Source organism: Giraffa tippelskirchi, chromosome 10 (assembly GCF_054371585.1).
Source record: "Giraffa tippelskirchi isolate mGirTip1 chromosome 10, T2T-mGirTip1v1.2.pri, whole genome shotgun sequence".
Taxonomy (NCBI): domain Eukaryota; kingdom Metazoa; phylum Chordata; class Mammalia; order Artiodactyla; family Giraffidae; genus Giraffa; species Giraffa tippelskirchi.
Genome location: NC_137284.1, coordinates 118,319,760 through 118,345,278, shown reverse-complemented (window position 1 = coordinate 118,345,278; position 25,519 = coordinate 118,319,760). Strand labels below are relative to the sequence as shown.

Genomic DNA, 25,519 nt, shown 5'->3' with positions numbered 1-25,519 from the left:
GGTGACATAAAATATTGCTGAGAATGAATAAACTCACATTTTGCAATGAGAGTAGTATAGATTTCACTCTATGTATTGATAAACAGGAAGTCATACACACTTTAGAGAGAGGATGAATTCCTACACTCTGACTCTTCTTCTACTACAGCTGGTGTCATTTCTGAGCAATAGTTAACACAGGAATTATGATTCTGCCCATATTGTTCCTGTGTCTTCCTTGTGATTATTTTCCCAGGACGTCTCTCTTGGACTTTCTGCTTGTGTTTCAGAGTGTTTACACAAAGTCTGAATTCACTTTGAATACCAAAGCAAAATTAAGTTACTTTTTAAAATTGATTCCTATATATATATATATATTTTTTTTTTTCTTTCCCTCCACTCAATATGCCCTGGAAAATCTTGACTGACTGCTATCTGAATATTCTATTACAACACTGGGCTGGAGTCTGTGTTCTCACTAGTGGCCATTCCTCAGCAAATCTCTGTTCTGTGCTAGCTGCAGTGATGGCAGGGATGCATATAAACCTTTTAGTAGGAAAAAAGTCATTATAGTATTAAAAAAAATACAAATTTCACTGATAAGAAATGACAATGCCCTTAAACTTCTGAATACCCTTAGGGCACTCCATAGGAGTAGCAGCAAACACTCACGAAGGAGCAGTCCTCTTGGTCTATTGTGTGCCCAAATACCACAAGCTGGCACTTTGGATGGCCATCTAGGGAGGAACAGGATCAGGGTAAGACTCTGAATCCTTGCTCAACTGCTTGCAAACTTCATGGTATTCAATAAATGAAAAACTAAAAGTGAAAGTCGTTCAGTCATGTCTGACTCTTTGTGACCCGGCAGACTAGTCCATGGAATTCTCCAAGCAAGAATACTGGAGTGGGTAGCCTTTATCCTTTCCAGGGAATGTTCCCGAAACAGGGATCAAACCCAGGTCTCCTGTAGTGCAGGCAGATTCTTTACCAGCTGAGCCACAAGGGAAACCCAAGAATACTGGAGTGAATAGCCTATCCCTTCTCCAGAGGATCTTCCAGAAGCAAGAATCAAACCAAGGTCCTGCATTGAAGTTGGATTCTTTACCAACTGAGCTATCAGGGAAACTGTAGAGCAAGGATAATAATGTCACTTTCATATGATGAGTATAATGATTAAATAAGTTCAAACATAAAAAGCACCTAATACCATTCTTAGTGGAGCAGACATTGAAGAATTTGTCTGTAATGCAAAGACTCGGGTTCGAGCCCCAGTCAGGAAGATGCCCTGGAGAAGGGAACGGCAACCCACTCCAGTATTCTTGCCTGGAAAATTCCATGTACAGAAGAGCCTGACAGGCTACAGTCCATGAGGTGGCAGAGTCAGACACAATGGAGTCACTAGCACTTTCACATTCAATATCCTTCTAGGTATCACTCAGCAATCACATTATCTATCTGTCTATTGACCTACCTACATTCCTATCATATATAGATATAGATTAAAAAAAAACCAAAAAAACTATAGTGTTAAATGCTGAAGCAGTGGCCAAAATGAAAATATGCCAGGAGGAAGGGTGTCTAGGAAGTTCTAAGTTTTGAAATTGATTGCTAAGAATCATGCTCCTCTGTCCATGGAATCCTCCAGGCCAGAATACTTGAGTGGGTAGCTATTCACTTCTCCAGGGGATCTTTCCAACCCAGGGATTGAATCCAGGTCTCCCACTTTGCAGGCAGATTCTTGAGCATCTGGACCACCAGGGAAGCCCATTAAAAATAGATGAGGCGATATGTCCTTGTGGTTAGGAATATAGTTCTGAATCAGATGGACTGAATTTAAATCAAAGGTCTGTTCTTCATGAGGGGCACCCAGAAATTTCATCTTTATCTGTGTCTTCATCCCAAATCAGGAGTGCTTGATATCAGTAACTAACTCATAGGACTGTGACACTGATTGTGAAAACAAATCAAATGAAATACTTTGTATAGTACCGGCCATATACTGTTATTTGTTTTGCTATTTGTTTATACTTTCTTGATTTTGTTTTGTTCCATTTTGTTTTTTCAGAGTTTAACAGCAAAGACAAAAACATGGCATTAGACTTGAATGCAATACACAGTGACAGCTGAAGACAGACATCTGGCTCGTGAGAACAAGAAGTGTCTGGATTGGGAATGGAGATTTGATGGGAATTGGGTGGAGGGTGGTCCATGAGGACTGCACTAAAAAATGCCAGCTCTGTTGGGGAAGGGGAGCCTAGTTTCCCATAACTGACACCTAAACAATGTATAAAGAATGGGCCCACAAAGTTCAATAAAAAGCATTTCCCCCCTCCCACAGGGAAGAGATGAAGTTGTCTTCCCAGCTGAGTGATGTACTATGTGGATGACAAGTTTTTCTTCCCATGAGATCTGTCTTTGTGTTACAAACTAAAGGTGGGGAAATCCAATGCAAAAACAAGCAGAAACCTCAGCCAGACACAATCATGTTCCTATGAGGACACAAGTGCCCTTTATTGCTGACTCTCTTATTTTTAAACTCCCCACAGTGCCATATACTGGATAAGTTACTTGTTAGAAATAATGTTCCTTGCATTAAACATACATTTTTTTCTTTCTGTAAACAGGCTTTGCTTTCTACTGTAGATGGTGAACTGAGCTGTCTTCCTGACCTGTCCTTTTGCTACTGTATCTTTTGGATTTCTGCCTTTGGCAGAAGTACAGAGGGACTAATGTTTTAATGACTTTGCTTTTGATTTTTTAAAAGTTTTGGATATTTTCTGTTACATTTTTACTACCCTATACAAAAATCATGATTTGAAAGTTCATCAGTTTATAACATACAGAAATGTACCTCAGATATTAGCAATAAATAACATATACTCATTCTACAAGGATGTGTATTAACTTTCATTGCATTTATGTGACCATATTCCTGATGTGACATGACAAGTAATTTCAGGGCCTCAAGGTTAATTTTTTATTTAGTATAAAACATGTATCAACTTAGTGTTTTTCACTAACAGCCTTATAATCTAATTGATTCTATAATGTTTTCATTAAAGGAAGAAAAAATGTATTCTTACAAATACTACTATTATTGTACAGATATAAACACCCAGGGTGACCACAAATTTAGAAGGTGATTTAAACATTAAGCATTTTATTATTAATAACAAAAATGACAAAGATAAAATTTTATGGACTTTAACTAAAAAGTCTGTCTAGACCCACACAAATTATTCTGTCTGTTTAGCAAGTAAAAACTTTAAAAATGACTTGTGTGTGTATATGCATTTGTGTGGTAGTATTTCCAAAAAAATTTCCCATTTAACTTATGTGCCTTAAATCAACTCATAAGTTTATCAAGATAGTATCATAATCAAACATGAGTTTGTGAAGATTTAATTATAAGCACAGAAATGGTAAGTACTTAGCAGAAGCAGAAGAGATTAAGAAGAGCAAAAATAGTACACAGAACTGTACGAAAAAGTTCTTAATGACCTGGATAAGCAAGAGGGTGTGGTCACTCACCTAGAGTCAGACATCCTGGAGTATGAAGTCAAGAGAGCCCCAGGAAGCATTACTACGAAAAAAGCTAGTGGAGGTGATGGAATTCCAGCTGAACTTTTCAAATTCTTGAAAATGATATTGTTAAAGTGCTGCACTCAGTATGCCAGCAAATCTGGAAAACTCAGCAGTGGCCACAGGGCTGGAAAAGGTCAGTTTTCATTCTATTTGCAAAAGAAGGCAATGCCAAAGAATGTTCAAATTACCACACAATTGCACTCATTCCACATGTTAGCAAAGTAATTCTCAAATCCTTCAAGTTAGGCTCCAATAATATGTGAACCGAGAACTTCCAGATGTACAAGCTGGATTTAGAAAAGGTAGAGGAACCAGAGATCAAATGGCCAACATCTGTTGGATCATAGTCAAAGCAAGGGGACTCCATAAAACATCTACTTCTGCTTCATTGACTATGCTAAACCCTTCGACTGTGTGGATCACAACAAGCTGTGGAAAATTCTTAAAGTGATGGGAGTACCAGACCACCTTACCTGCTTCCTGAGAAACCTGTATACTGGTCAAGAAGCAACATTGCAACTGGACAGGGAACAATGGACTGGTTCAAAATTGAGAAAGGAGTAAGTCAAGGCTGTATATTGTCACTCTGCTTATTTAACTTATATACAGAGTACATTATGTGAAATCCCAGACTGGTTGAATTACAAGCTGGAATCAAGATTGTCGGGAGAAATATGAATAACCTCACATATGGAGATGACACCATACTAAGGGCAGAAAGTGAAGAGGATCTGAAGAGCCTCCTGATGAAAGTTAAAGAGGAGAGTAAAAGAGCTGGCTTAAAGCTCAACATTCAAAAACTAAGATCATGGCATCAAGTCATATCACTTCATGACAAATACACGGGGAACAAATGGAAACAGTGACAGACTTTATTTTGTTGGCCTCCAAAGTCACTGTGGACAGTGACTGCAGTCAAGAAATTTAAAGACACTAGCTCATTGGAAGAAAACTATGAAAACCTAGAAAGCATGTTCAAAAGCAGAAACATCACTTTGCCAACAAAAGCCCATATAGTCAAAGCCAAGTTTTGTTTTGTTTTGTTTTTCCCAGTAGTCATGAATGGATGTGAGAGTTGGACCATAAAGAAGGCTGAGTGCCCAGGAATTGATGCTTTTGAACTGTGGTGCTGGAGAAGACTCTTGAGAGTCCCTTAAACAGCAGGATCAAACTAGTCAGTCCTAAAGGAAATCAACCATGAATATTCATTGGAGTACTGAGGCTAAAGCTGAAGCTCCAATAATTTGGCCACATGATGCAAAGAGCTGACTCATTGGAAAAGAATTGATGCTGGGAAAGATTGAGGGAAGGAGGAGAAGAGGATGACAGAGGATGAGATGGTTGGATGACATCATTGACTCAATGGACATGAGTTTGAGCAAACTCCTGGAGACAGTGAAGGACAGGGAGTCCTGGCATACTGCAGTCCATAGGGTTGCAAAGAGTCAGACACGACTGAGTGACCAAACAACAACAATTATCTGCTGATGTTTTTCAGTCTTTCTTTTGTTTTTCCATTTAACATTTTCATGAAAAACTGGATGACCTAAGGTCAATGTTCCATTCATCAATCTTTAATGTCCATATCTGTATGTCAAAATAAACCCATAAAAAGTCATTACTTTAAAAGATGTTTGAAGAAAGTAGGGAAAACCACTAGACCATTTAGGTATGACCTCAATCAAATCCCTTATGATTATACAGTGGAAGCGACAAATAGATTTAAGGGACTAGATCTGATAGAGTGCCTGATGAACTATGGACTGAGGTTCGTGACATTGTACAGGAGAAAGGGATCAATACCATTCCATGGAAAAGAAATGCAAAAAAGCAAAATGGCTGTCTGAGGAAGCCTTACAAATAGCTAAGAAGAGAAGTGAAAAGCAAAGGAGAAAAGGAAAGATATTCCCATTTGAATGCAGAGTTCCAAAGAATAGCAAGGAGAGATCAGAAAGCCTTCCTCAGCATTCAATGCAAAGAAATAGAGGAAAACAACAGAATGGGAAAGACTAGAGATCTCGTCAAGAAATTTAGAGATACTAAGGGAATATTTCATGCAAAGATGGCTCGATAAAGGACAGAAATGGTAGGGACCTAACAGAAGCAGAAGATATTAAGAAGAGGTGGCAAGAATACACAGAAGAACCGTACAAAAAAGATCTTTACGACCCAGATAATCACGATGGTGTGATCACTCACCTAGACCCAGACATCGAGAAATGTGAAGTCAAGTGGGCCTTAGAAAGCATCACTACGAACAAAGCTAGTGGAGGTGATGGAATTCCAGTTGAGCTGTTTCAAATCCTGAAAGATGATGCTGTGAAAATGCTGCACTCAACATGACAGCAAATTTGGAAAACTCAGCAGTGGCCACAGGACTGGAAAAGGTCAGTTTTCATTCCAATCCCAAAGAAAGGCAATGCCAAAGAATGTGGAAACTATGACACAAATGCACTCATCTCACACTCAAAATTCTCCAAGCCAGGCTTCAGCAATACGTGAATCGTGAACTTCCAGATGTTCAAGCTGGTTTTAGAAAAGGCAGAGGAACCAGAGATCAAATTGCCAACATCCGGTGGATCACCGAGAAAGTAAGACAGTTCCAGAAAAACATCTATTTCTGCTTTATTGACTATTCCAAAGCCTTTGACTGTGTGGATCACAATAAACTGTGGAAAATTTTTCAAGAGATGAGAATACCAGACCACCTGACCTGCCTCTTGAGAAACCTGTATGCAGGTCAGGAAGCAACAGTGAGAACTGGACATGGAACAGACTGGTTCCAAATAGGAAAAGGAGTATGTGCAGGCTGTATATTGTCACCCTGCTTATTTAACTTATACGCAGAGGACATCATGAGAAACACTGGACCGGAAGAGACACTAGCTGGAATCAAGATTGCCGGGAGAAATATCAATAACTTCAGATATGCAGATGACACCACTCGTATGGCAGAAAGTGAAGAGGAACTAAAGAGCCTCTTGATGAAAGTGAAAGAGGAGAGTGAAAAAGTTGGCTTAAAGCTCAACATTCAGAAAACTAAGATCATGGCATCTGGTCCCATCACTTCATGGGAAATAGATGGGGAAACAGTGGAAACAGTGTCAGACTTTATTTTTTTGGGCTCCAAAATCACTGCAGATGGTGACTGCAGCCATGAAATTAAAAGACGCTTACTCCTTGGAAGGAAAATTATGACCAACCTAGATAGCATAGTAAAAAGAACAGGCATTACTTTGCCAATAAAGGTCCGTCTAGTCAAGGCTATGGTTTTTCCAGTTGTCATGTATGGATGTGAGAGTTGGATGGTGAAGAAAGCTGAGCACCAAAGGATTGATGCTTTTGAACTGTGGTGTTGGAGAAGACTCTTGAGAGTCCCTTGGACTGCAAGGAGATCCAGCCAGTCCATCCTAAAGGAGATCAATCCTGGGTGTTCATTGGAAGGACTGAAGTTGAAGCTGAAACTCCAGTACTCTGGCCACCTGATGTGAAGAGTTGAATCATTGGAAAAGACCCTGATGCTGGGAAGTATTGAGGGCAGGAGGAGAAGGGTACGTCAGAGGATGAGATAGCTGTATGGCATCACTGACTCGATGGACATGAGTTTGGATAAACTCCAGGTGCTGTTGATGGACAGGGAGGCCTGGAGTGCTGCAATTCATAGGATCGCAAAGAGATGGACACAACTGAGCGACTGAACTGAAAAATTCAATTTGCTAATCTTTTGAAGCATAATTTATTCAGATAAATATTAAGTCATGTTTCCTCAATATTAACAATTTATAATGCAGAAAATTATCCTCTTTCTTGTGTCTCCATTTAACTAAATTAAACTTCACCAACCTATGTGTAAACCGTCTATTATAATAAGGGGAAAAATCATGATTGTAAGTGGTTCTTATGAACTTCATATGTGTTCCAGTGAGTAACCAAGTTCAAAGATATTAGCAATTAATTAATAGCTAAGATTCCCATTTTCTCATAAGTAAAATTTCAAAAATATTTCTTCCCTTTTTATATTAATGCAGAAGTTACAAAATGGAAATAACATATGAAACCATAACATGTATAAAAACAATTATAGTCATACAGCCAATGCAAGGGGAAAAAAGGTGAAAAATGGAAGAAGGAATCATATAGATATGCTCTGTAGTAAAAGACAAATGTGCAAATACATGCTATCAACAAATGGAGAGGTGGTTTTGTGACTAAACTTTTTACATATTTTGCATCTGCTTTTTATCCTCTTCCTGTCACACTTTTGTGGAAACCTATATTAGTATTAAAGGAATTCTTAAACTTGCTACAGTCAGGCACTGAGGACTTTTTGCTTTTTACTGTTTTGTTTGGGCCATATGAACTGAAGGATATGAAACTGAATTCTTAATTAAATAACATATACACCTTATCAAAAACAACTAACTAAATATTAATGTTTCATTTGTCTCTAGAATATAGAATCCAATGGGTTTGTTTTTCGTAAGATTTTACAAAAATGTATTCTTGTCTGACTTTTCACTCAGCATAGTTGTTTTGACATTAATCCATGTTGTGTATATTACTTGATCATTTTAATTGTAGGATGGCATTCTATGATATGGATTTGTCACAGTTATCCATCCCCTTGTTAATAGGCACTTGGCTACTCTTCAGTGGTATTCTCAACTGGAGGACAAGAGGGAGGGGTAGAAGGAAGGAAGCATAAAGGGGTACTAGGAAATGTTTGGTGCTGACATGTGAAGCCATCTGGATTTTAGTTGTGACTTTGTGTAATGTATGTCACAACTGATTAAACTGCACACTTTAAATATGTACGTGAAAAAGATAATGATTGGCTTTTCTCATTTATTTCCTGTATTCTTGTTAAGAATTCTTTATTCTTGCACAGTAGAGTAAAGATCTGGGTAGATACTATCCCAAACAGAACAGCATCAATAATTTTTTTTCAGTATACACCTATTTTTTTTTATTGGAATAAAATTTCTTTACATTGTTTTTCATTCTGCTCCCTATGTAATATCCTCAGGCAGGTATTTTTCTCTTTTTCATGTGTTTGGTCTGGGTGTAGAAGGAAATGGCAACCCACTCTATTGTTCTTGCCTGAAGAATCCCAGGGACGGGGGAGCCTGGTGGGCTGCCATCTATGGGGTCACACAGATTCGGACACAACTGAAGCGACTTAGTAGTAGTAGTAGTAGAGAATGCTTGAGTGAAAAATGAGAATACAACTGAATATGATTCAAATTTTTTTTAATATAGGGTTCATTAGAGAGATATTAAAATATTCCTGAAGTGATAACAAGTAATTCAATTGATAAGATAGTTAACTCATACTCTGTAGGCATCAACATAACAGCTGATAAGTTATTCAGCGTTTAGTTGAAAGCAAATTCAATAATTTGGTGAGCTATTCTTTGCATTCCATCAGTGTTTACGAGGCATTAACTTTTAGGTGACAATTTTACATCATAAAAGATAATTTTGTGCACGTTATGACTACTTGACAGTGGTTGCTGAACATCATGCCTAATCAATATTGAATTATATATTGCAATTAATGGCTCACTTGAACATTTTGTAAATTCATAATAAATATTGAATATTAAAACATTGATACAAATGTATATGGAAATAGCTAACTTACTTTTGTGAAATATATAGGAAATTTTGATATTTAAAAGAATATTTTAAAATTTTATGTAAATTTTAATTTATGTTATTCTTAAAAACTTGGTTCTATTTATGTTGGTTTTTTAAAAATTCTATGTTTAGCAAACATTTATCTTACCTAAATTGGACATACAGTTTTAAAAAGTCATTCATATAGAGAAAATGCAGTAAATGATATGAGACTCTTCTTTTGAGGTAGGAGACAGGGAAACTAGGTAAGTTAATATCTAGCTTTACTTCCAGATTGATTTGCATGACTACCTATCTCTAGTGTCTTGTCTCTAGCTTTCGTATTTCTAAAATAGGGGTTTGGTTAATTGACAAGTTTCTTTTGAACTCCAAGACTATGCCATTAATTTTTGACTTTTAGGGACAGTCTTCTTAAATATGGATGTATGTTTTTGAGGAGAAAAAGAGTTAGTTAATAGAATATTTCTGACAGTAAAATATGAAAGTGAGGAAAGAATTTGGGAAGAGGAAGCTGAATTTTTCAGCCTCCCTATTTTCCACAGGGGTTCATTCATTTAGAATGGATAGATACTCATTTACTTCTCCAAACCTTTTCTACTGTTGACAAAGCCCAGGACACAAAAAGACACTATACTAAATGGCATTTGTTACACCTTCCTATGATTTAACAGCATATCAAAATCTTCCAAATATCTTGATTCAACTTATTTGTGCCAAAATGAAAGACTAATAGAAATAAAGACACAGATAAACAAATGGAACCTAATTAAATTAAAAAACTTATGCACAGCAAAGGAAACCACACCAAACAGAAAGACAACCCACAAAAAGGAAGAAAATATCTATGAAAGATGCAACCAACAAGAGATTAGTCTCAAGAATTCACAAACAGTTCAAGTGGCTCAATTATCAAAACAAACAAACAACCCAATCAAAAAATGGACAGAAGACCTAAAGGAACATTTCTCTCAAGAAGGCATACAGATGGCCAAGACATGAAAAGATGCTCAACATGATTAATTATTAGAGAAATGCAAGTCAAAACTACAAGGAGTATCACCTCATACCAGTTAGAATGGCCATCATTGAAAAATATATAAATAATAAATGCCAGAGAGGGTGTAGAGAAAAGGGAACCCTTCTACACTGTTGGTGGTAATGTAAATTGGTACAGCCACTATGGAAAACAGTATGGAGGTTTCTTAAAATACTAAAAGTAGAGCTACCATATGAGCCAGAAATCCTGCTCCTGGGCATATATATCCAGAGAAACACATGGTTTGAAAGGATATGTGCACCAGAATGTTCACTGCAGTGCTGCTTACAATAGCCAAGACATGGAAGCGACCTTAATGCCCATCAATAAATACCTTGATAAAGAAGATACAGTACACATACATGATGAAATACTACTCAGCCATCAAAAAAGAATGAAATATTGCCATTTGCAGCAACATGGATGGACTTGGAGATGTACATACTAAGTGAGTAAGGGAGACAGAAAAACAAATATCATATGGTATTGTTTATATGCAGAATCTAAAAAAAATGAAGCAAATGAACTTATTTACAAAACAGAAAGAGACTCAGACTTAGAGACTGAACTTACAGTTACTAGGGAGAAGGATGGGAGTGGAAGGATAGATTAGGTGTTTGGGATGGGCATGTACACACTATCACATTCAAAATAGATAACCAATAAGGACCTATTGCACAGCACAGGAATTCCTCTCAAAATTCTGTAAAACTTAGATGGAAAAATAATTTGAAAACGAATAGATACATGTATACTTACAACTGAATCACTTTGCTGTGCACCTGAAACTAATACAACACTGTTAATCAATTACGCTTTGATATAAAATTGATTTTTAAAAAGAAAAAGACATCTGATTATACAATTATAACCTAGATGTGTGACACCACTTATTTAGCCTGATTTTCACTTTGTTTTTGTTTTTTTCAGTTGCTTGTTTGGTGCCCCCTTAGCTTCTACTCACCCAAGATAAATGATTCAAAGAAATTAACATACTTGTTTACTGCTGAACTGCCATATTTGCAATTCACTAATAAGAAAGAATATGATGGATTGAAATTTTCAGGTAGAAAATATTCTCTTTCAGTTAAATGAGTTTCCATGTCAGAAAACAAAAGGAAAAGATGGAAAATTGAGAGGATCAAGCTCAACCACTAAGAACCAAGTTTATTTCTTTGCCCATGGTGGTGAATGGAATGATTAGAGGAGATGCGCCCTTGCATTTCAAATGTGGAGCCCCACAAGGCAACATTCCAAGTGCAGAGCTAAGGATAAAGTGAATTTCCAAAAAAAATCAAAGGACTCTGATATCTGTGCTTTTGCAAACAAAATGCTGAGAGTAACTTTGGAATTATATCATAAGAGAGTTATCAAGGTTGACAGAATCTATCAGATATCTTGGCAGAAAGATTTAGATTAGAAAGGCAGAGGCTTGTCTATCTAGGACCTCAGAATGATTGTTTCCTTGGAGATTATATTGCAAAGGGCTCTTATCATTTTCTAAGTGAGCATAAGAAAAGTGATTTTCTCAGTTGCCAAAAAATGTATTTATAAATGCAACACAACTAGGAAGCCATATCACTCCTGGCTCATGTAGGTGAACAAATATATTGTTTCCTTTTCTAAATGTCATTTTTAATCAAGAAAAGATTACTCTGGCAAGGAGAGAGAATTACTTTTTTTAAAATCAGATGGTTGGTATAAGGCATATTAGGAATAATCCTTCAGATACAGACAAAGTCTTTTGCCTTATTCTGCACAAATGAAGAGTTGGGGCATGAGATGTAATCTTTAAAATAAATATACATGTTGGGGAAAATGAACTCAGAAAGTAATTATATTTAGATGTTTGTTTTTATGCATTTGACTTCATGACAGGAATAGCTTTCTTTCTCTTAACTTTACTTTTTTGCCCCTATTTTTGGGGGTAGCTCTTATAAAATAATATAGAAATATTACTATATCCAATGATCGAAGACTTTTTCTATATAAGAATAAAAATGTTGTTATTTATACTGAGATATCTTCCTACTCACTCAAAGACTAACTTTTAGGTGGTACAAAATCAACTTGCTTTTAAAAAGTTCATCAAATTTTTTAAAACAGGAATTAGCATTATACTGTGTATAATAATATTTTTAAGATATTCTCACTTGTGGCAGTGGTAATTTATTTGATAAATATTTTCACTTTCATTATATATGTGCAAATGGTGTTTTATATCTTTTATTTATAAAATTATTTTGTTAATACAATGTCAACATCTATATTTTTATGGATGTTTAATTTTCATAGTTTCCTTTTAATGGCCAACCTTCGACTGTAAAAGTACAAGGCTCAAATAGTTTAACATATCAATATTTGTGTGTAGGCACAATAAATTTTAATACAATGATAGAATCCTTTCACATGCCTTCCATATTTTTAATGCAGTAAGTGTTTTAAAGAAAACTCAAAACTCAAAAATTTCCCAGACTTTCTGGGAGAGTCCTAACACCAAATATCCTGTTTGGTTGTCGCTAAGACAACCAATTTTAGGTTTGGAAAATAGGTTAATTATAATATTGATATCAAATAGGCATCTAGGTTAGAAGTTGTGGGCTGTCTCATATATGGTTCTCTAGAATTTCTAGAACAACTTGGATTTTAGTCTCTAAAGGTGGGAGAGTAGCTTATATAAGTAGGATAACACAAAGTCATCGAAATTATAGAACTCAATGATGAAATCTATGTCTGTAGAAAGGAAGAGAGTTAAGAGTATTCTTTAAATACTAGGGGAAATAAGCACCAAAGAAGCATTGTTTCTAAAGATTGAAATCATGAAATGTCATTAACAAAGAACATTAAAGAATTTAAAAGAGAAATAAATTGCATTTAAAGTTAAACATAATCTATGTTAAATACCTTATAAAGACTATATTATTAACCATTCATTCTCTAACAGAAGGCTAGGGTAAGAAGAAGAAGCAAAAGACAAATTATTTATCCTTTTCTAAACTGTTTATAGCATCTATGAAATGAATCCCTAAACTGGATCCCATGAGCTGCTATACTAGGCATGCAGTTTCCACTGCTATTTTATCAGAGAAAAATTCAGTACTGTGTTTAAAGCAGACCAAAGAGGTGCTGCTTTGATGGAAGTGTGTGTGCATGTGCGTGTGTGTGACTGTGTGCTCATGTGTTTGTGTACGTAGGTTGCAGTCCTTGAAACTCAAGGGCTTGCCCAGAGATCTTTACAGCATCTCTGCACACTGTAAAGTTCAGCTCAGATGATTGCGTCATCTGAGTCTGATCTTATTCTGAACCACCTTCCATACATCTCCTTTTCAACCAGACCAGCCTTTGCATGACGGAAAGCCAAGAAACTGTGTACCTATTTACTGGAATTTGTTTGATTCCACAGTGACAACCACTCATAAAAAGGCTAACTGTATAAAAGATTGGAATTAAGGGCCCACAAGAAAGATTCGTTGGAGCCTGTCATTCCTGCCGGCTTCTGAGTGACTCAGGCCTCCCAACAAGTTCCTGAATTTGGAAGCTGCATATTTAAATCCCAGAAGGATTTAGATATGAATGTGCAGATGGCTGTATAAATAAAATGACTCTCACTGTCTTCTTATTTTTCCTCATAAAATGGGTGTTATGATCCTGGTCAATCTTGTCACAGCTATTTTGCCAGTAAGGAAGTATTAGTCACTCTGTCATGTCGGACTTTTTGTGACCCCGTGGACTGTAGCCCGCAGGGCTTCTCTGTCCATGGGATTCTCTAGGCAAAAATACTGGAGTGGGCCGTCATTTCCTCCTCTGTATTCTATTCACAACTGAGATGTGCTCTACCTGAGCTTGCAAATGTACTTAGGAATGCAGGGTATAGAGGTAAAGGAACGAAAACAACAACAAAAATTTAGCAGGAGGAAAGCTTGCTGCCTTAAAGAATATTCCTTCCTTAAAGAATAAAAGAAGAAAAAAATTAAAGCAAACAAGTTTTGTCAATTTTTTTTTTTTTGCCATTGCTTATCCTGACTTTTCTCTTGCATAAATTCAGTAGACCAAGTTACAGTATTTCTTCAGGGGTTCTTTGTATGCAGTAATGCATCCTACAATATGCAGCAATACATCTTACATACAGTTGCCCAAAGGGCTTCCCAGATAGCGCTAGAGGTAAAGAACCTGCCTGCCAGTGTAGGGGGCTTAAAGAGATGTAGGTTTGATTCATGGGTAGGAAAGGTCCTCTGGAGGAGGGCATGGCAAGCCACTCCAGTATTCTTCTTTGGAGAATTCCTTTGACAGAGAAGCCTGGCGGGCTATGGTCCCTAGGGTTGCAAAGAGTCAGACACAACTGAAGCAACCTAGGACACACACACATACACAGTTCCCCAATAAATAATGTCATTTGAGTTACTTGCTTAACGAACAAAATACCAGTGCTTAATTCCTCCATGATCTGGCTCCAATACATAGTTCAGTCTAATTTCTCATAGTGTTCCTGTACATGTCTCATGTTCCTGTCACAATAAATGATTCACTATTACTATGAGTGACTATTATTTTTCCTCCTCTCTACCTTTGCTTGAATCCTTCTTCTTCTTAGAATGCCATTCTGATGTCTCCTCACATTTACGCTTTAGCCAGCTCAATGCATTTGCTATGCTTATGCCACTTTCAGATACAAATTGGCACTTGCCATGGGTGCTAGCAATCTATCGCTACAAGAATTAAATCATATGCTGCTGCTGCTGACCTCCAACACCCCTTGAAGGAGTTTGGGGTGAAGAGCAGAAATGAGGCACTCTGCTCTGGGAAAACTGGCAGCAAAGGTCTTCAGACAGATATTCTTAGGAGCTGATTTTATGAGCCCAATTCATTTATCTCCTCATATCTAGAAAAGTACTAAAATCCTTCAGGGTGATGACTCTTTCTCATGACTAGCAGGAGCTTTATGAATCCAGCAGAAACTTTCTACCAAAAAAAAAAAATATATATATATACATATATGTATATATACACACACACACACACACTTGATTGCATACATTTCCCCTTTACCAAAATCACATATATACTGTCCTTCCCCCTTGCCTCTTTGGAGCAGATTTTCAGACTAACTGAGGTGCTATATCCCAGGTTGTAGTCCTCATTTTGCTCCAAATAAAACTTAACTCACAGCTCTCAGGCTGTGCATTTTTTTAAAGTTGATATCAAGAAGTCTTTATCATGATGGCCAAAGGTAATATTTTTCCATGAGCTCCCATTGCCCTCTACTCTTTTTATATGACCTGTAACAATTTTGTCCTTCCTACTTATATTGTCTTTAGTGTTTATTTCATGAAAAAGATCATGCACTCATTTCCATATTTTTCTAGAATTTAACACACTTCCTGGTAGGGAATAGACATTCAAAGTATGTATTTTTGAACAAATAAATGGAAATGCCCTCACATGTGAGCAGAGATGCTCTAGTTGTAGCCAAAATACAATCATGAAAATATTCAGTTCAATTTTGATAATTTCCACTAAACAATAACTTTCCATAATCATGGCATATTCTCTGTACTACCCATCATTATGGAAACAGAAGGAGAGAAGCATTCACACTGTCTCCCTTAGTTTTCTGGAGGGAGAGGCAAGCTTGTCTTTTACAAAGTATTCAAGAAAAGCTGAATTTAACATTTCCTCTTTTATGTCACTTCAAAACTCTGTTTCTGATAGCTAATGATAAGGTACATTTCTTCAAGTTTGTTGGTCAACAATAGTAAGAAATTATTCCTCGGGTTTTTACCTAGTACATGCTTATTATGGACAGTAACTACAACTATACTAGCCCTCTCTTAGCACATCTTGACATCTAAAGTCTTCTACCGCCACATACAATTTTTATGAACATCTCAGGATGTTGTAGTTGCTGAATTTGGATTGCTGATAAGGTTAAGCTTAAATTAGCTTCATCTGACTTTGGAGAATGTTAACAATACCTCTAGGTGTCTTCTCACATGTTATTTAAATTTTTGATTCATGAATGTTACCCACCATACCATGCTTCTAAAAGTAGAGTGAACAAAAGCAAGTGATTTAGTATCTGCAATTAGGTAGTACACAACTGTAATAGCATCTTTAGGAAAGGGCAATTTCCTATTTGATCTTACTTGAATTAAATGTCATCTGCTCAAAGTTAATTTGTTGTAGTTTCCATTTCAATTAATTCAGAATTCAGAAAGCTTATAGGTTGAAATATTAAGACTGCATCCTATTGATTTGTTTGCTAATAGGGAATAAACTGGCACATAACAGGCCTCTTAGGAAGCTTCTCTCAGCAAATATGCTTTTAAAACACAACTTTCGTTAAAACATAACTTACATACAGTAAGGGAATGAACCATAAGCTCAATGAATGTTTATAAAGTGAACATCTTCTTTTAGCCAGCACCCAGATCAAGAAACAGCAAATCATCAGCGCTATATAATATCATCAACCTTTCTCATACTTTGACTCCCCGGAGATAATTATTATCCCAACTTTTAACACTAGTACAGATCAGTTTTGCCTGTAATAGACTGTCTTAGTCCATTCATAGTGCTATAACAAAAATACCATAAACTGGGTGGCTTAAACATTAATTTCTCAGTTCTCAAGGCTAGAAAGTCCAGTATCAAAGAACCAGCAGATTCAATGTCTGGTGAGAGCTCACTTCCAGTTCAAAAAGGGCAATTCCATTTCACAAAATGTGCTATTTATAACAATTCTATGAATAGTTCTTGCTTTGTCTTAACATGGGAAGACAAGCAAGGAGCTCTTTGAGGTCTCTCTTGTAAAGGCACTAAGCAAGGAGCTCTTTGAGGTCTCTCTTGTAAAGGCACTAAGCCCCTTCATGAGGCCTGTACCCTCATAACCTAATCACTTCCCACTGACCCTGCCTTCAAATAATATCACACTGTGGATTAAGATCTTAAAATATGAATTAGGCTGGGATGTAAATGTACAGTTCATAACAGAAAGGTAGGTAGGTAGGAAGATAATTAGACTCATTAACATATGTGTTTTTGTGTCTTGCTTCTTTTGCTTTAAAGTATGGTTATCAGATTTATATAATTACTTCTGATCTTGTGTTCATTTTCATTGCTATGTGGTATCCCCTTGTATGGATATACTGTCATTTATCCATTCCATTCTTGAAGTACATCTAAATATTTTAGTTTGGGACTATGTTGAATGGAACTGCTATAAATATGTTAACATATCTTCTAAGGTAAAATTGCTGGGTCATACCATACGCAAATGTTCAGCTTTGTTCAATATTTTATATACAGATTTAATGTAACCATTTTCATACTTACATGATACTCAGTAATCTATAATACTTTTATGTCAAATTACTCAAATGTTAAAATCTGACTAGATAAGGAGAATATAGGTACCACTATAATAATAAAAAATACAGGGAAGAGAGAAGATTACTGTTGACTGGGTAAGGGTGGGATTTAATGTAAAATTCTGCAACTTTGAATCACAATTTACAAGGAAAGCCAGACACGTGTTTCACACAGTCGAGGATTAACTTTTTGAGTCAAATAAGTAGTGCCATTAATATTAGGACCTTTGTTAAATAATGTGTAACAGCAAGAGTTCAAGGGATTAACTGATGCCCCAGGTGGGCTCATGCAGCAGCTTTCAAACTGCAATCAGTGCCTTGAATTGTTTCTAGAAGCCATGAGTCTCTATGGCGCCACTAGAATCACTCATTACCTTCTGTTTTAAGCATTCTAAGCAAATACTGTGATAGAATTAGCTCTATTTTTCAAAGCTTATTCATTTTGAGGGAAAATGAAGATGAAATATATGCTATTGGTGCATCAAAATACTTGCTTAAACTTTTATTCCATTAAAGGGCAATTCTGAACCAAAGATCATGTTTTATTACTTCAAACCGGAGTGGAGGAGTGGGAGAGGATAAGCCTGCTTTAAATTTTAAACTATGAATGAGACTCAATTCTCTGAGTTTTGCTTAACCACAATAAATTCTGGTTATTTATAAACACCTATATTTCAAATGCCAAGTTATATATATGTAAATTAAGCACATTTAATTTGTTACATTGCTATAAAACCTACCTGGTAAGATATCTCAAGTTTATTCTATTAGGTGGGGGAAAAAGTAACTCTACAGTTAGTGGAAAAAAAAAAAATACATTGGAGGGAATAAAAGCAACCCTTGTTGCTAGGTGACCTTCTATTTATAGTTGACTGCCATTGGCACAAGCTCTCTAGACACAAATTTTGCTTAACTGAAGAGTTTTACTGGGGTATCTATTTAAATATTTGGAAAGACAGACTATACTAACTCTATACTATACTCTACATTGGAGTATAGTTGCTTTATAATGTTGTGTTATTGTCTGCTGTACAGCAAAGAGATCATCCCGTGCTTAGAGAAGCCTAGCAGTGAAGTAATCTCTCATTTCACTGCTGTAAAGAACAAAGGCAAAGTCACTAGTGTAGTTATAGTTTCTGCATGCATATGTTAATTACTAAATAAAAAAACAGATGGACACATTTAGTAATTTGCCAAATGATTCAGGGTTATACATCAAACTTCAGGTATTACTGCATTATGAAAAAGAAAAAAATATCTATTTTTCCCCATTTTGATATCAGTTGTGTCTGTTTGTGACCCCATGGACTGTAGCCCACCAGGCTATTCTGTCCTTGGGGATTTCACAGGCAAGAATACTGGAATGGGTTACCACGCCCTCCTCCAGGGGATCTTCCCAACCGAGGAACTGAACCCAGGTCTCCTGCATTGCAGGCGGATTCTTTACAGTCTGAGCTAGGGAAGCCCCCATTTTGATATAAAGAGTAAAGTTTTATAAGTCTGGTCATATCAAACTCAACTCAATATTTATTTTCACACAAAACTTCACAAAAACATGTTTAGTGACTTCATTTAAAGTCAGTGGCTACAAAACCTTCCAAATAACTATTTCATTGATCTTTTCTGTCTGGGTTCTAAATGTACAAACAGAAAGTTGAAGTAGATTTGAAGTGCACTAAAAGTTGGTTTTTCATTTTATCTAGAGACCTTTGAAATTTTTCAGTAAAAGCACTCTGAACTGATCTCTAAACAACTGACTTGAAGGCTTACCTGTAACTTCTTGTTCTTTCTTAACTATACTCTCTGAATCCTAGGATACGGTGAAAACTTGTCCTGTATACCATGCTTCTGAATTTGAGCACTTGACTTCCCAACACTCAAGTCGTATGCTTTCATAAACTATTTATATTTCTTCCCCAATCTATTCATGGCACTATATTCTTATATAATTATATTGAATTGAATATTTTATATATTGTTAAAACAAATGTTTTAAATGTAAAAGCTGTTTCTATGAAAAACAGGTTCAATGCTTTGGAAAGACTCAAGAATTGATGTTATTGAATTACATGTGAGAAAAATGATATTAAAATATGAGGAGAAATAGCACACATCTAGAAAGATTTGGCATTCGTATTGCTTCACAATTATCAATTAAGTTTTCATTCTACTTTGAATAACCCTAAGAAATCGTGGACAATGAATTACGCTATGTTTTAAGTAAAAAGACACAAAATACAGCCCTACTTCAATAAGAATTTTCATGCTCAAAGAAAAGTATTTAACTCTACTAAAAAAGATTAAGAACTATTCTAAATTAAAACCTGTAAGCTCTCTCTATATTATATCTTATAATCTCTGGGTTTGATAGTTCACTTTTTATGAACCAACCACCAACCACAAGTCCCAATAATATTAACTAAGGTTTCAACTGCCCATTAGAACTTTTGAAGCCCAAAGTGAAGAATATAAAATTCCCTTTTAACTGTATAAAAAAATTAAGAGGTATTAGCACAACTGCAGCTCAATCTTTTACTAACTTTTTCTCTCCCTCAATTTAGCTTTGAGATGTGTTAAAATAATGTAGTAGAACAGCTTGCCCATGTATCTTAAAAAAAACACTATAGGGATTTCATTTAGCTTCAGAAGGTCTGTAAACATTAATTTTCACGCCGCAGGTTTGTTTTCCTAACAGGATTTACTACTGAAAAAGCTTATGATAATTGATAAATACTACAAAAACTACAGAAGGAAGAAATAAAAGAAAAAAATTCCCATTTTTAAAAGAGAGTAATGGGATAGACATGAATTTGGGTAAACTCCTGGAGTTGGTGATGGACAGGGAGGCCTGGCGTGCTGCAGTTCATGGGGTCGCAAAGAGTCGGACATGACTGAGCAACTGAACTGAACTGAACTGAATGGGATAGTTATATTTTTTAGTCGATAGGTCTATATCTGTTAATAGTTAATTTCCCTAATCATTTTATTGAATGCCATGTTTAAACTTAGATTATTGGTACTCAAAGTTAAGAACAATGTACTGATTTTGTTTGAATAGGTACTGTATGTTATTATTAAATCTTTATGCCTGTGCTTTAATGACTATTTTACTTCACTGTTCTTGCTAGAAAAGGTCTTTTCTTGGTGGTTTCTTTAGTTTGCATTGAAGATGTAATAAAAGGTGAGGCTACATAGAATAGCAGAATAATAAGATAGTTTATGACAAGTTGTATAATTTAATGGTCACCACTTGGGCCCCTCATTTTTCTGTTGGAGATTTAAGCCTGGTATCATAATAAATGTCATAATTTGCAGTTCTACCTGAGCTGGAATATGCAGCATTCAGTGAACTCTAAAGAATTTTTATAGCAGGACTTCTCTTTTATTCTCCTCATAAAAGTTATTCGTTAATTTTGGCAACTCTCATACCAACTGTTCACCATCTTTTAAAAGCATTGTAGAAGCAAGTACACTCTGCATATGTTCTAACTTCCTTTGTCAGGAATGAGTTGCTTTGTTTAAAATCCAACATGGTAATTAAGTCCCATGCTTTTCTGATGCATAGAAATTCATTTCATGTTGGAATCCCAATGTACACAAATGCACATTAAAGAAAATAATGGCCTACTAGGCAGTATAACCTGCCAGCACTGCATGTATGGGGACCAGAGGGTGGAATGCCAGTCCAAAAACTCTTTTTAAAGTTATGCAAATTATGATAGCATTCTGAAATCACTTCTATGCCAAAAAGGGTCACTAGTAACATAAAAGTCATTTTTTAAGGAAACACAATGTAATTTTCAAGGCATAAAGTGAAATGCTTTATAAAACTACCTCAAACACATTCTGATAACAAATGCATGGGAAACCATGCAGTAGGTTCACACTGATATGCAATAATTCTATTTAGGAAGTCTCTTATTTCTCCTCCAAAATCATCTAATAACATTATTGTATACTTGGGTTGTTTAATTTCATAGTTCCTCAGAGAAGGTGAGTCAAATTGATGTATTTTTTTTAAAGTCTGTGTTCTATAATCTAAGCCTGGCCCAATACTTCACAATCACATGTTCTAAACAGAATCTGCTGCTTGGTATGCAGTGTAAATTTTCTTTACAGACTGTATAAAGAGAAAAATTATTGCACAAAAAATTTGTATTAATTTCAGCTGGATATAGGCTAACCCATAATACAAGCATTTAAACATGTCTCTACAGGTGATTTCAGATGCTGCATCCTGGTGCTTTTATTCAGTTCTTGTTTGATTACCTTTTCTTTGGGTTCTTTAAGAAATCTAAAAAAAAAAATCTTCCTGTAGTTTCCATGCTAAAACCCCTGTCTTGGATTATTCCTGAGCTATAAGTCAGGGATGTTTCTGACTTTCAAAAAATTATTAAAATCTCCATCATTGGACAAATGTGCTCGCCCCAAAATTTCTCATTTCTTTTAATTGTTTCCCTCATTCTACTTTGCCATTTTTTATGTTTCTGTGAAATAAAATGTTTTCATTATATTCTTCAATCCGATCTAACTCTCTTGTATTTATCATCTTCTGAAATTCCTCTCTGTATCCACTATACTTTGTAGAGACCCTAGACACTTCACTATCTACCGAGTCCATATCTCATTAGCAGAATATCTAAAATTCAGAGAGAGCTCAGTGTTGGATGGACTTCCTCAGTTATATATATATTTCCACACTGGTGGAAAGACAGAGAATACTATAAAAATAAACTAATTCCACTTGTAGCTTTCTAGTTGTAGTATGAGGTAGAATAATCAGTTTAGAACACAAGCTCTGAATCTGGCAGATGTGGGTTTGAATCCTGAATATTCTACCTGTTAGCTCTATAATATTGGGTAAACTATTTAATCTTAAGAAAACACTATTTACTCATATTTGAAAATAAGGTAGAAATACATGTCATTTATAGCTGCCGTCAGGATTAAATGACATAACATGGGAAATATGTGGTACAGAGTCACATGGAAAACACTTTGTAAATTGTCACTATTAAATTATCATTCTCATTATTTATCATAAAAACAAATAGTTTTGAAAATAGTTAATAGACATTAGTGTTAATGTTCAGTAGCATCACTGACTCAATGGACATTAATCTGAGCAAACTCTGGGATATAGTGGAGGACAAAGGAGCCTGGTATGCTACAATCCGTGGAGTCTCAAAGAGCCAGACATGACTTAGCACCTGAACACCAACAACAGTAAAATAGGGTTTGCAATACATCTAAACCATCAAACTTATATGAGCCTTTAAGAAAATATGGGAACCTGTAATAAATTTTAGAAAGTTTGCCATCAAAATAGTAAAGATAAGTCTGGTATTGAAATAAACACATAAAGAGGACATTTTTTTCTGTGTTGTTTAAAGGCATGATGGAGAGAGTTACTGGGAACATCAATGTCAAGAACAAAAACCACAACAAGGGAGTCACATAAGTGCCCGAAACCTTCTCCCCGGGAGCTTTCCTTAGACTATGACATCAGAAGCAAGATTGTTTATCATAATGCTTGCTTTACAAAATATCCAATCTATTAAAGTTAATTTACTCATAATTTTTCCCAGTGATACCTTCCTCAGAGGTGTAAAGAACTGGGACACTTGTGAGATTACATGAATGGTTTTATACTACTATAATTAGCTCAGTTCAGTGTTTCTTAAATTGCTGTCCCTGGGAAAACAGTGCCACATAATGTTAATGGGTGAGACACAGAGATTTTTGCAGTTATTCTCACTTATCCCTTTATATACTAGTGACAATAAGACTCTTTTAGACAGCATGAAAATCAAACCAGTTAGTCCTAAAGGAAATCAACCGTGAATATTCATTTGAAGGACTGATGATGAAACTGAAGCTCCAATAATTTGGTCACTTGATGCAAAGAGCCAACTCACTGGAAAAGACCCTGATGCTGGGAAAGACTGAGGGTAGAAGAAGAGGGTGATAGAGGATGATAAGGTTGGATGGCATCACTGACTCAATGGACATGAGTTTGAGCAAACTCTGGGAGATAGAGAAGGACAGGGGAGCTTGGCATGCTACAGTTCATGGAGTAGCAAAGTTATAAAAACTCATTTGATTACAAAATGAGTATTTTGGATAGCATATTTCATTAATTTTTTCAGGATATTTAGGCATAATTTACATACAACATTGTATTAGTTTTAAGTGTATTACATAATGATTTGATACATATGTATAGTGAAATGATTATAATAAGTTTAATTAATATCCAGCACCTCATATAGTTACAAATTCTGTTTTTGTTTTGATGAGAACTTGATTTACTCTCTTAGAAACTTTTAAATATTTGATACAACATTGTTAATGTTGAATAACATTTTAATGCTCTTAAAGAATCCTTGGGGAAGCATTGTTTGAGAGATACTGGTTTTGTTGTTGAAAGAAATCCTTTCAAACTAAGGAAATACAGAATGGTTATTCATTTGTGTTAAAATATGAGGTGATATTTGCCAAGATATCTAGGGGGAAGAAATGAAGGAAGAAAAGAGTAATGGAAGGAAGAAATAGAATAAGGGAGGGAGAAAAGGAACGGGAGAAGGGAAGAAGGAAGAAAAGGGCAATGAAAGAATAAAGGAAAAAGTGAAAGAAGAAAATAGTTCTGATTAAAAAGACAATATCTGCATTTAGGATAATCTTTTTTTTTTTTTTTAATTTGAAGCTCTATGTGGAAAAGATTTATGAAGAATAATAGATTCAAGCCACTTCTCTACTGTCTACTCAAACTCTAGGTAATACTTTGAGAATACATAAATGATTCCTAAAGATATCTTTAACCTTAGAAGCAGATAACACTTTTGGAGAAGGAAATAGCAACCCGCTCCAGTATTCTTGCCTGGGAATTTCCATAGACAGGGAGGCCTGGCCAGCCACAGTCCATGGGGTTATGAGAGCCAGATACGACTTAGCAACTACACTACCTCTACTAGCTAACACTTTCAGTTAGAACTGACTTTTGTTGACTCGAGTTTCTACTGATTACCTAGGAATGATGGAAATAAAACAAATATGCAAAGGAAAGAAGGACAACACTAAATGACAGGAGAGCATTAGATTTAACTCACTTTTCCCATCTTTCACAAAAATGTATAATATCATTGCATTGGCTGATTCTGTAACATTTTCTCTGCCATAGAGACAATGAATTGATACGTTAAAGCCCTATTCTCTGCTGCCTCCTCCTTCCAAAACAAGAAAAAGTGTTTCTCAATTTAAAAGGTGACACACACTAAATAAAGTTTTTAAGTTAAGGAATATTGAACTCCTAACTCAGGCTTCAAGTGTTAAAGTCATTAAAGCTGCTAATGGCCTCTGTTGGCAGCTGTGGCTTCACTGTTGGAAAAAATAAAAGATGTTTGTAAATTAAAAGAATTAAGGAGCATTTTTTTTTTCCAAACTGGAGGGAAAATTTATTTGATATCTACATTATAGTGCATTGAATCAACAATTACACTGTATTTTCCTGGATTTTATTTTTGGCTCAAAAGTCACTTAGGGATTTGATTTTCATTCTATACCTAAGGGCTTCTCTGGTGGCTCAGATGGTAAAGAATCTGCCTGTAATGCTGGAGACCTTGGTTCAATCCTGGGTTGGGAAGATCCCCTGGAGAAAGGAAAGTCTACTCACTCCAATATTCTGGCCTGGAGAATTCCATGGACTCAGTCCATGGAGTCACAAAGAGTAGGACATGATTGAGTGACTTGACTTTACTCTACTATACCTAAAGTGCAGTTGAAAAACAACAGGGTTAGATGGTATCTCCGCAGTCACTTCCAATCCCAGCTTTAAAGTCCTGCATAAGATGAATTCCTAATAAAGCTTCAAACTGAATGTTTAAGCAAAAAACCTAAAGAGAAGGAAGAGGAC

At 35.8% G+C, this 25,519-nt stretch overlaps 1 protein-coding gene across 13 annotated transcripts in view; it reads right to left on the bottom strand.

The window, feature by feature from the left end:
• ZNF804B (zinc finger protein 804B) overlaps positions 1 to 25,519 on the bottom strand; it is an 889,892-nt gene that overhangs the window by 109,397 nt on the left and 754,976 nt on the right. The window contains exon 4 of one of the 13 annotated variants that reach the window (XM_081533986.1): positions 652 to 716. The exons of the other annotated variants lie outside the window; for them this stretch is intronic. The gene's annotated coding sequence lies outside the window, so the exon portion shown is untranslated. The remainder of the gene's footprint in view (positions 1 to 651; positions 717 to 25,519) is intronic. 13 annotated transcript variants of the gene reach the window in all.